Consider the following 12,381-nt stretch of genomic DNA (forward strand, 5'->3'; position numbering starts at 1 on the left):
CTGCGCGGTGCGGGGAACTTTGACAGCTGTCAAAGTTCCCGCGTGTTTTCCTGTCAGACTGCTTTTAGTCTATACGCTTGCTGCTGCCGCTTGATTGAACAGTTAACATATATACATCATATCAAGGGATTGTTTACATATATAACACATAAGAAGAGCCTTGAGGTGCCTACCACCCTGCCCCACTCTTCTGCACACAGATCTGACCAGGGCTTTGAAGGGAGACCCAAAACAGGCTGCCCCGAAGAGTCTCAGGAGAGTGGCCAGCTGAATGTGTGGCCAGAGCTTCACATCTTGACTCTGAACCTCCTGCAGCCCCTGGTTCAGCTCTCCTGAACAATGTTTTATGTTTTATGTTTATGTTTTATTTAATTTATATACCGCCCTTCTCCCTAGGGACTCAATGGACACCTGCAGAAGACTGAACCCCAATCAGGGCTGCTCCTCTTCTTAGTTTTTCTCAGAACCATTCAAAGCCTCTTTTCTGAATGAGTGAACTGGGTCCGGTCCTTAGAAAGACTCTGCTTTAGCCCTGATGGCACAATGCTTAGAATGTAGAATTGCAATTGACTCTGCCCATAGCCAGGAGTTCGATCCTTCTGAGGTCAGTAAAATGAGGGCCCGTATTGTTGGGGGCAATATGTAAATAATGCTCCTATATCGTAAACTGCTCAGAGAGTGCTGTAAAGGGTTATGAGTTGGTATCAGCATTTCCTAAGAGCACTTGGCATGGAGGCCAAGCAGGACGTGTTTCCATGTGCTTGATGTTTAAAGAAATGTTCAAAGCAGCAATGATTTCCCATTCTCCAATGTTGCATGGTGCTAAAAACAAAGGCTAAAATATTGCTTTGGTTCTGGGTGGAAAAGAAACAGATATTAAATCAGAGCAGGATGGCCCATCTGCAGTAAGTGTGCTCACGAGCTTCAACTGCAATGAAATCATTTTGATGAGTTATTAGAAGTGGGAGGGGCCGCTAATTGTACATTTGCTGTTTATTAATTGCCTCCTTTTTTCCCATGCTCTGAATCTCAGTGTTCAGTGTCCCTGGTGGTATCTATGAAGAGAAGAACTGCCGGGGGGGGGGCTGGTAGAGGAGGAAGAGGGGGCTGCGATTCAGACAAAAGCTTCAGCTGAGAGTGAAAAAGAGGCAGCATCTCAAGCCTGGCAGCCCTCCCAAGAAAACCAAACAGGAAACAGGACTAGATGAGCTAATTCTACTTGATTAAAGCTACATCAACAGAATCTTGTAAGTATGAAGGCACAAACTCCTCCTGTCCATTTTTCATGATTTGAGCCATTAGGGCAGGTCCTTCCTTCCTCTGACCATTAAGCAACTGGGGGCTCCTGCCTCTCTTCTCCAATTGTTTCCTGGGCAACATCTCTTCCCCTCATCCCCCAAGGTCATCAACACATTCCATTCACTACAGGGACCAACCTGTAGAGAATTTCCAGCTGAAGACCTGGGCTGCATTCTAGTAAGCAGGCGTTTCTTCATTTATTTATTTATTTATTTATTTTAATTCCATTTATATCCCGCCCTTCTCCGAAGACTCAGGGCGGCTTACAAGCTTAGCAGTAGCCTTCATTCTATGTATATGCCTGCTTATTAGGGCTTTCACCCCCCCCAAGGGGCATTATCACAAAGTCAGCTTATTGCCCCCAACAATCTGGGTCCTCATTTTACCTACCTCGGAAGGATGGAAGGCTGAGTCAACCTTGAGCCTGGTGGGACTCGAACCTTGCACTAATTGCAGGCAGCTGGTGTTACTTAAGGAGGCATTAGCCCACTGCTCCACCAAGTGACACAGCCAAGTGACACAGCCACTAAGAGAATGCCCACAGCATGTTGTCTATGAGTCCACCACTCAGATTCCACTTTTTACTCCCAAAGGTGGTGAATTCCCATTCAAAAATGTCTCTAAATGTTTTCAGTTGGCTTGGCGTAAGAGTTTCCTCCACACTGTTATTGTCGTTGTTGGGTCTTTATTTTTAAAGAACTCAAGATGAGAGACATGATCGCAGATCCATTTTTGTCAACATCTTTGAATTTCAATACAGTATTGAATTAAACTAGTTTCCAGGGGAAAGCCATCAGGGTCTCTCACATCCAGGCAAAAAGGAAGTCTTGGGTGGGGAAGATCTGAAGGGCAGAAAATGCTTTTTAAGCCAAGCAGTTTCTCTGTATATGCACGTGAGAGGGATCTGAGGCTATGGACCTATTTATTTGTTTAATCGATTTTTGAAGGTACCCAACTCAACAAGTGATCCTGGGTAACCAACAATAACAAAACAAAAACAGTTACATCATAAATTAATATAGAAATTAAAATACTTAGTAGCTGAGAAAACTAATCTGGCCAACAGTGCTAATCCACCCAGGAAAGAAATCCTTTCACAGGCCCAGAACTGCACACCCATCACCTCCACCCTGGAGCCTGGCTGATGCCACACACAAAGATCTCCTTCCAGCCCCAGATGGTTTTTGCTAACATGTGCCAGACAGCCCTCTAATCCATGATCAAGTCATGGATGAGGCTGCCATATTATAGATCAACTTGGCTTTCAGCAGCAGTAGAAGACAACAAAAGGCCTTGAAGGTCTGCAAAATGGAACTCAGGAATGAGACCAGAGGCTGGAATGGACCACAGGTACAATAGGCCTGCAGCACACCACCTGAGAATGGCCTGTCCCATCTCTTGCCATATCTCTGCCTTCACCTTACCCATCGCTACTGAGGAACAATTGCAGGAAATGGTATGTTTAGTCTAGTACAGGGGTAGGCAACCATGGCTCTTTTATGATTCGTGGACTTCAATTCCCAGAATTCCTGAGCCAGCTATACTGGCTCAGGAATTCTGGGAGTTGAAGTCCACAAGTCATAAAAGAGCCAAGGTTGCCTATCCCTGGTCTAGAAAAAGAAGGACTGGGGGGGGGGGGACATGATAGCAATATTCCAGTATTTGAGAGGTTACTACAAGGAGGATGGGGTCAACTTATTTTCCAAAGCAGCAGAAGGCAAGACAAAAAACAATGGATGGAAACAAAACAAGGAGAGAAGCAACCTAGAACTAAGGAGAAAATTCCTGACAGAACAATCAACCAGTGGCATGGCTTGCCTTCAGAAGTTGTGGATCCCCAACACTGGAGGCTTTCAAGAAGAGACTTGAGACTTGACAGCCATTTGTCTGAAATGTTATAGACTCTCCTGCTCAAGCAAAGCGTTGGACTAGATGACCTCCAAGGTCCATTCCCACTCTGTTATTCTATATTATTGCCCACCCCATCCCTCCTTGCACTCCCTTGTGCAAATTAATCCATGCCCAGACCTAATCCCCCTCTTCTCACTACCCCAAAGACCCTAAGTCCAGAAGTACTTTTGCCAACTTCTATCAACCATGAACTGGAATGGAAGTGGTCTGGCAAATTAAATTATGGACTTCCATGTCAGGAACATATTTACCATGTTTGCTCAGAAACACAAAGAATGAACATAGAACATAGAATAATAAGATTGGAAAGGCTGGAATGAGTTGGAGCACGCGCAGGAAAGCTCCATGGTGGGGCTGATCTTGTCCTGGGTCCTCCGAGGGAGATGGGCAAGAGTCATTTTGCCACATGCACAATGATCCTGACTCAAAAGAAGCAACCAGCAACATTTGGTCTACATTAACGAGTGTTTGTTTTGAAATACAGATAGCTTTAAGGAACCATGGAAAGAAGCACTTCTTCAGGCTCTATTTTTAATAACTTTAATAAAGACATATATCCTCTTTCTTCATTTCAAGATAAATTTTGCTGTAGCTTAAATTGATTCTAAATAAAAACAAACAAATCATAATTTTAAAAAGATTCCCCCCCCTTCTTTCAGTCTCCAGTCTCATTTAGTAGCACAACATTAATAAGGATGAGGGGCAATTGAAGATGTTAGATACTGGGTTCTTCACTTCAATGACGAGACGAGGCGAGTGATTATTGTTTATTGCTTGCAGGATCTGAACTGAGAAACAGGGCTGCGAATGCAGCAATTTATACCCGGGCCTCTAGGCAGCGGCCAATAGGTTTAAAGCAACCTATTGCCGCCCTAGAGGCAGCCAATGGTGGCGCTGGAGACGGGTTGTCTGAGGAGCTGGGGGCCGTTAGCCAGCTTCCCTGCTTAAGCAACCTTCCCGCAATTAGCCCACGTGGTGTTCCCTTAACAAGACAAAGCCCAATACATTACAGAAGACATCTCCAAGTACTTCAGGTTCTCTCTTTTGGAAGAAGAAGATTGTTCTGAAAAGAGTTGAAATAATGGCACTCAGAATACGTGGCAATGAGATTTCATAGATCAGAATCAGAATACAGCTGGAAGGGACCTTGGAGGTCTTCTAGTCCAAGCCCCTGCTCAAGCAGGAGACTGTATAGCATTTCAGATAAGTGACTGTCCAGTCTCTTCCTAAAAGCCTCCAGTGATGAAGCACCTACAATGTCTGGTAGCAAGATGTTCCACTGGTTAATTATCCTCACTGTTAGGAAGCTTCTCCTTAATTCCAGGTTGCTTCTCTCCTTGATTAGTTTCCATTCATTGTTTCTTATCTTGCCTTCTGGTGCTTTGGAAAATAGGTTGACCCCCTCCTCCTTCTGGCAGCCCCTCAAATACTGGAATAGTGCTCTCATGTTCCCCCTAGTCCTTTTCTTCTCTAGACTGGCCATTCCCAAATCCTGCAACTGTTCTTCATGTGTTTTTGTCTCCAGGCCTTGGATCATCTTAGTTGCTCTTCTTTGCATTTTTTCCCAAAGTCTCAACATCTTTTTTGTAATGTGGTGACCAAAACTGGATGTAGCATTCCAGATGTGGCCTTACTAAGGCTTTATAACGCAGTACTAATACTTCATGTGATTTTGATTCTTTGCCTCTGTTTATACAACCAAGGATTTTATTAGCTTTTTTGGCTGCTGCTGCACATTGCTGACTCATATTCAAGTGATCATCCGCTAGGACTCCAAGGTGCCTCTCACAGTTACTGTTTTTGAACCAGGTTTCATCTAATCTGTACATTTGGTTTTTCCTGCCTAAATGTAAAATTTTAAATTTCATGTTGTTGGACAGGGCCCATTGTTCAAGTTTGTCAAGATCTTTTTGAACCCTGAATCCTTCTGGGGTGTTGGCTACTCTTGCTAGTCTGGTGTCATCTGCAAATTTGATGAGCTCCCCTTCAATTCCCTCATCTAAGTCATTGATGAAGATATTGAAGAATACTGGGCCTAAGACGGAACCTTGTGGTACCCCACTGCTTACTTCTCTGCATGTGGATGTGGTGCCATTGAGAACTACTCGTTGACTACGATTTGCGAGCCAGCTACAGATCCATCTGGTGGTGATGCTGCCTATCCCACATTGTTCTCTACTTTGTGGTCTACTTTGTGGTCTACTTTGTCGAATGCCTTGCTGAAGTCTAAGTATACTATGTCCACAGATTTCATTTATGGTGGACCAGGGCACCTAAGAAGGATTTTTTCCCAACTGGGGTCAAGTCCCTATTTTATTTCTCAACTTTCAAATGCTCCAGCTCCAACCCAACAAGAAAAGCACTTCTGGTCCTACTGGCAAGACCACCACAGTGGGCCAGGGAGACGGTGCTGAAAGGAAAGAGGTCATCGAGTTCACCCCATCCCCAAAAAGGAATGAGGGACCTCCCACCAAGTGAAGGCCAAGGGCTGACTGACATCAATATCAATGATGATCGCCTCGTAAGTGACCCTATCACACCAATAACTAAGTTTCCAGGTTTTGGGGCTGAGAACCACCTTACTGGCCCTCCTAGACTTAGGCTGCACCAAGTGCCTGGTCAGCTCAGCCCTCATAAAGAAGTTGGGGATCCAATTAAGGTGGCTGAAGGTAACGGGGGCACTTTGCCAACTAGGTGGATCGGTAGCAGGGGGCATCCCAGCAATGTTCATCAACGAGCCCATAGAAATGTGAATGGGAGAGACTCTGAGCTTTATAGTGGCACCTGGAATGAAGCACCCCTTGGTTCTAGGTGGAACCCTTATGTAAATTGGAGGAGAGGGCTGCTGAAGCAAACTGCCCCCCAGGCCCAAGAAAACTCAGGGAGGAATTCCCTCATGGTGCAACTCGGGGCCTGCAGGGCAAGAACAGGGGAAGGACCTCACCGCTCTCCCCCAAGAGTATTGGGAGCTGAGAGAAGTATTCAGTGAGGAGGGGTAGAATGAACTCCCCCCTCACCACCAACAGACTCTGCCATTGAGATCCTACTGGGAGCTACACTGCCCAAACTCTATTCGATGACCCCAAGAGACCTACATGAGTTACGGTCATTTATTGTCATTTTGTCATTTATTGACAAAAAACTTGCCCATGGATTTATTCAACAGGAACAACCCTGATGGCAGCCCCCAGCTTGTTCTGAGAGAAAAAGGACATTTGTGCATTGATTATAGAGAGATAAATGAGGTGTGCGTGGAGAACGTTTACCCCTTACCCCGATGACCTAGCACCTCAGCATCTCAAAACATCTGCACAGCATCACATTGGCTGCAGGGGACTGGTTGTGGGGTTGGAATTTGGGGAGAATGAAAGAATTGCTTTGTGCAGGACCTTCAGATTCCACCTAATGTAAGGACCTGCCCCACCTGGTCCCTGGGGAAAGCAAGACTCTTGAATCCATGTGGTTGAATCAAAAAAACTTTTATTGAGAAAAAGTGGTTGCAGGAAAGTCAGGCGGAATCTGAAGGTCCCATGCAATTCTTTCACTTTCCCCAAGTCCCAAACCACTGGCAGTCCACTGGCAGCCAATAAGCTGAGGTGCTAGGCAGATAACAGGTCACTATCCGGGCATGACCATCTTGGAACCAGGCTGGAACCAGCTTGGGGAGAGTCTGCCCCAAAGACAATCCCCCTCCCTAATTCCCAAGCCTTACAGCAAAGTGAAAGCATCCCAGAAATCTATCATTCTCCCCCCTCTGACAGAATGGCAGGTCATTAATGTGGACCTGACAGAGACAGTGATGGATCTTTAGCAGTGCTGTTGGCATAGAATATAGAATAACAGGAGGTCATCTAGTCCAATCTCCTGCTCAAGCAGGAGTCCCTATAGCATTCCAGACTGTAGGAAGTCAGTATCCTCCCCCCCCCCACTCCCAGAGAATGAAATGTTTTGGGAAATATTAAAAAAGGCAGGCTAGTATATTTCCCCTAAAAGAGAAATGTAGAAAAATCTTAACAAAGGCAGAAAGCAGCCCCAGCCTTAAGCAAAAACATGAAGAGGCCAGTCTTTAGGAGATCCATTCAGAAAGATTGGGCCACTCTATTCGTAAGCAAAGAGCAAACAGAGACTCCAATAAACAACAGAATTAGGCAAGCCAAAAGATGACAAGATTAGCTCAGACAAAAGCCTAGGATTTGCATTTCCCCTTTTGCCTATAGAGCCAGCCATGACCCCTATATGGCTCCATAGGAATCTGGCAACAGCCATTAAAATATTAAAGGACAGGAACAGGTATCTGAAATACAAAGCCCAAAGAAGGTATAAAAACCCAGCCACTCTCAACTCCATTTTGTCAGCTGTCCCTAGTTGCTAGTTCTGCTCATCATTAAACAAGAACCTTCTTTCCTAAGCAGTCAGACTCCATTTTTTTTGTTCCCGGCTTGGACCTGGACCTGATTTTTCTTCCTACAAGATGAATGGGTGTCCAATCTCTTCTTCCTGATCAGCTCCATTAGTGCCTGTCTCAGCGAGATTGCTGCCAGTAGCTTAAAGCTCCATTTGCTCCGGGTTTAGTAAGTGTTGTGTTGCGACTAGGGGTCAAAACAACATGACATGGTATAGAAAGGAATAAAAGTAGTGATAATAATAAAAAGGAAAACAAAGAAAATGCATGTGTGAGAATTAAGTGAACCAATACATTTGATAGCTTAAACAATTCTTTCTCAATTAATAGAGAACATAGCAATGTGACTGCTAATGACTACAATCACGTCAGCAAGTAAGAAGCGTCTGAACTCTCCAGTGTTTTCATTGTGTTTGATTTCATTGTAACACAGCAATGGATAATGGATCCCTTTGGCCAGGTCCTGCTCCACTGGACATTAAGCAGCCCTCCCTTCAAGGCCGGCTGTGGGCAAGGTCAGAGAGCAGAGAAGTGTAAAAGCTTCCTCAGTGAAGCGTCAAGCATATTGGCCAGATCCTGGGAGATTCTTGGTACCAAGGCGAATGTTTTGAAGACTGTATTCATAGCCATATCTGCAGGCATTCTGTTCACAACGATTATCCCCACTCCACGCTAAGACAGGCAGTAAAAGCACGCCCGAGGAAGGCCCAGAATCTCCCATGGGAAACTGTGCTGGTCGTTACGGTAGACAAGATTTGATTCGATGTTCTGCGTTGCTTCCAACTGGGCAATAATTTTCTCATCTCAGCTTCACAGAACATCTGAGCCTGAAGTGTTTTGAATGCAGGTGCTATCATCCCTCCCACAGAGCAGGAAGCAAAAGAAGAAAAAAGCAGCTCTTCAGAATAAGCTCCACTCGTATGATGGACAAGTTTGTTTGCCAAACAACAGACTGATGAAAAAGGATTGGTATTTAAAGAACAGCATTGCTCTGTGTGAGGGGCATTAAATAACCGCCTAGGTCTGATCTTTCTTCTGCACAAACTCCTCTCTTTGCTCAGTCAATTTTATCCTTCATTTTCTTTTTCACAATAGTCAGTTAATCTGTTCAACAATTGTGTAAGTGCTGGAAATAAGAGGATTGAGATGTCTCCCGTGAGGCAAGGGGAAAAGAAGAAGGCCAAGCACCAGATCTTTCGGACAGAATGGCCTGCTGGGTTATTGATAAGGCAAGGGCTGAAATTTCCCAGAATGCAGCCTTCTGTGCTTGGCATCCATCTTTCAGGCAGTGGGCTGCATTGAGGTTTCCTTCTGCTCAGGCTGCTGTGCTCCCTTCCCAGGAAAGGCCAGTCCTCATTCCGGAAGCTGAGCAGCCCAGGAGAGCCCACGCTCCCTGCCTCCTTCCCTGCCGCATCTCTGCCCAGCCCAGCAAATTGAGCTCAGGGTCAGCCAGGTGGGCCTGGGGGTCATTCAGCTCCCACCAAGCCAGCAAGTTATCCAGAAGCTTCACAATGGAAGCTGTCATCTTTCCTGCAATCAAGAAAGATAAATAAGCTATTAAAGGCCAGAAGTCCCTTGCAGGCTGCCTGCCGGAGGACGGTTTGCTATTATGGGAAGGCTGGTCTGACCCGAGAGGGCCAATTAAGAGCCTCTGATGTGTTGGCTGTGGCTTCCTTGCAGCAGGAAATTCAACCCTCCATTGCTCTGCCAAAGGGCTTTGGACGGTCCTGGTTCCACCAATCTGGTGTCCACATATTTAAGCACTGGAGCACTTTTTTACCTGAATGTAAATGGACATTTCCCAGAAAAGATCCTTAAAGAGACAAAAAGCAGCAGATTGTGTGGAAATAGACCCAATTTTCCTCTCTAGGCAATTTTGAGATTGTAGAGGAAAGCTGCTGCTGCTGCTGCAGGATCTCCAGGTTCATCTCGTGGCCCTAGAAGAACACCCCATAGCGTCTCCCCCGACCCACCCCCAAATCAAAGCTTGAGGATTAAACAGCAGAAGCTCTGTGAAGAAATCCTCAACTCCCCAGCCTCCAAAGAGCTGCTTTTCCAGACTGACCTCACCCATTTATTGTTTCTTCAGGATAGCACTAGATGACAAAAATACATTCACAGAATCTTCAGGTTGGAAGGGAGCTTCGAGTCTTCTAATCCAGCCCCTGATCTCTGATGAAGAGCTCTCCGGTCTCTTCTTGAAAACCTCCAGTGATGGAGAATCAGAAGTCTAGCTTTAACCTGGTTGCTAGGCAACATGGAGCTAGAGGAGCCAATTCAACCTGGCTTCTGTTTTTGTACATTTTGGAAGGTTTCAGGACTGGCTTACTTCTGGTGAACTTCTGTAACACTGTTGATTTTTTTTCCTTTCCTCTTTGCCACAGAGACCAGGGAGGCCCCAGACGAGAGGAGGCTCCTGGCTGCCCCTTTGCACGAAAAGCAGATTCTTCCGAACTCTGACCAAGGCAAACAGGTTTGCTCAGCTCTAGCTGCATCCCACAAGGCAAGTTAATCTTCCAGGCATGGCAAAAATAAAGTGACCCCCAACAACATCTACATTTCAAGACTTAGTTTTGCTGTTGAAATCAGAATCTTTACTAAATGAACAAAGGAAACATGAAATGATTGTTACTGTAAAAACCTGAAAGGGCAGATGCTGGCGTAAAAATCAGTTCACCCTAAACCTAAAAAACGAATAATTTTGAGAACTTAACCTAAACAAATTTGCTCAAATGCAGCATTAAATCTAAATCAGATTGATTAAAACTGGAAGCTCATTGAAGTTTCTCCTCCTTGGGAAAGACTGAAACACAAGGAGCAGCAGGAGCGGCACTTTCCACAAATGATGTCTTCCATGCCTTGGTTGCCCTGGCATTTTGGAGAGTATGTTCCAGGTCTTCTTTGCATGGAGGTGGACTCCTGAGGACTTCATGGTCCATGCAGTTTCTTGGCTGCAGGACATAACTCGTTTGCCAAAGTCAGTAGGAAACTGTACCTCACCACTTTCTCTGGAATTGGAAACTAAGTAGGGTTAGATACTTGAGGGCAGGACAAGAAGTAACAGATGGAAACTTATCAAGGAGAGAAACAACCTAGAACTGAGGAGAAATTTCCCGTCAGTGAGAACAATTAATCAGTAGAACGGCTTGCCTCCAGATGTTGCAGATACTCCATCACTGGAGGTTTTTAAGAAGAGATTGGACAACCATTTGTCTGGAATGGTATAGGGTCTCCTGCTTGAGCAGGAGGTTGGACTAGAAGGTCTCTCTGTTATTCTGTATTCCGTAGGCCTGGTTAATACTTGGGAAGAAGATTTAAGGAATCCCACAGCTCCAGGCTACACTAGGAGATGGAAAAAGTATCCCAGAAGAAAACAACCAATTTCTGTTCTGTTATCCAAAAAAATCGAACTTTAATGTCTGTGAGATTACCTGGAGCTGAGTTAGAATCATAGAATCATAGAGCTGGAAGGGTCGTTGGAAGTCTTCTAGTCCAATCCCCTGCCCAAGGCGAGAGACCTTATACCCTTCCAGACAAATGGTTGTCCAATCTTTTCTTGAACGTCTCCAGTGATGGAGCACCTACAGCTTCAGGAGACAAGCTGTTCCACTTACTAATTCTTCTCCCTGTCAGGAAATTCATCTGTATTTCCAAGTTGGGTCTCCCTCTGACCAGCTTCTTGACACCTAGTTCTTGGAGGAGGTTTTGAGACCTTTTTTTTACAGAAAAAGAACTTCATGTTTTGATAGTTATCCATCATTAAAACTGGAGTCCTTGCCCTCATTGCAAGTAATTGGAGGATATGTAACTATAAAAAGAGTGTGGAACTATCAGCACTTGGGGTATTTCCATGTCATATTTTTGGGTTGCCAGACTGGAGCATTATAATCTTTAAGTTGTATTGCTTTGATCCTTCCATCTTATTATGGGAGACTCCGTAAGTGTTTTGCAATTCTCCAAAACTGACAACTCAATTGCTGAACAAAGAAAAGTAATCTAAAAAAAACATTAAAGAGAATACTGTATACCAAATGGCTGAAACGTGCCTGGGATTCATTTCATGAAGCCTGTGTTGTTTTTCAGCCACTCTTCCTTTAATTACATCCACAAAAACTCAAAATTCCAGCATCCAGCATGTCAGAGACACACGCAAGCATGAGCAGCTAAGGGAGAGTTGATCAAAATAAGTAGCAGCCACCTCTAAAACATTCAACCCTTTGTTTTTCCTATTTTTATATGTTCTTACCTTTATTCGTTTATTTTATGTGTTGCAAGCAATCCTCAAATGATTGAAAGAAAAGCCATGGGACAATAGACTGAAGATGTGACAAGTCAAAAGGTGACAACCGTTAATAACAGTGAATGGGTAATTCTTCTTAACATACAAAGTCCAAATAAGACTTCTGGCAGGGAGAATTGTCCTGTGCTTCAGTGCTGCTATTTGTATTGGGGTACAGGGGACATAGTGGTGCAGCGGCTTAACGATGCTTGGAACAACCAGCCAGAAATGGTCTGCACTCCAGCAGTTCAAGTCCAGCTCTGCAAGATAGGGTGAGCTCCTGCCGCTCACTTCCTGCTCCTATCAGTTTGAAAGCATGCAATATTGCGAGCTGATAAATGGGTATCACTTCAATGGAAAAAACCCAGTAGCGTTTGTGTGTGCGAAGTGTGGAAGCTGGTGCTGGACCTGGCTTGACGTGAGGCAACGCAACATGAAGTGAAGCAAGACTGGTGGAGGAGCCCGGAAGAGCCAGGAACCTGAGCACTGC

The sequence above is a fragment of the Vipera berus genome, assembly GCF_964194415.1.
Source record: "Vipera berus genome assembly, chromosome: 11".
Classification (NCBI taxonomy): domain Eukaryota; kingdom Metazoa; phylum Chordata; class Lepidosauria; order Squamata; family Viperidae; genus Vipera; species Vipera berus.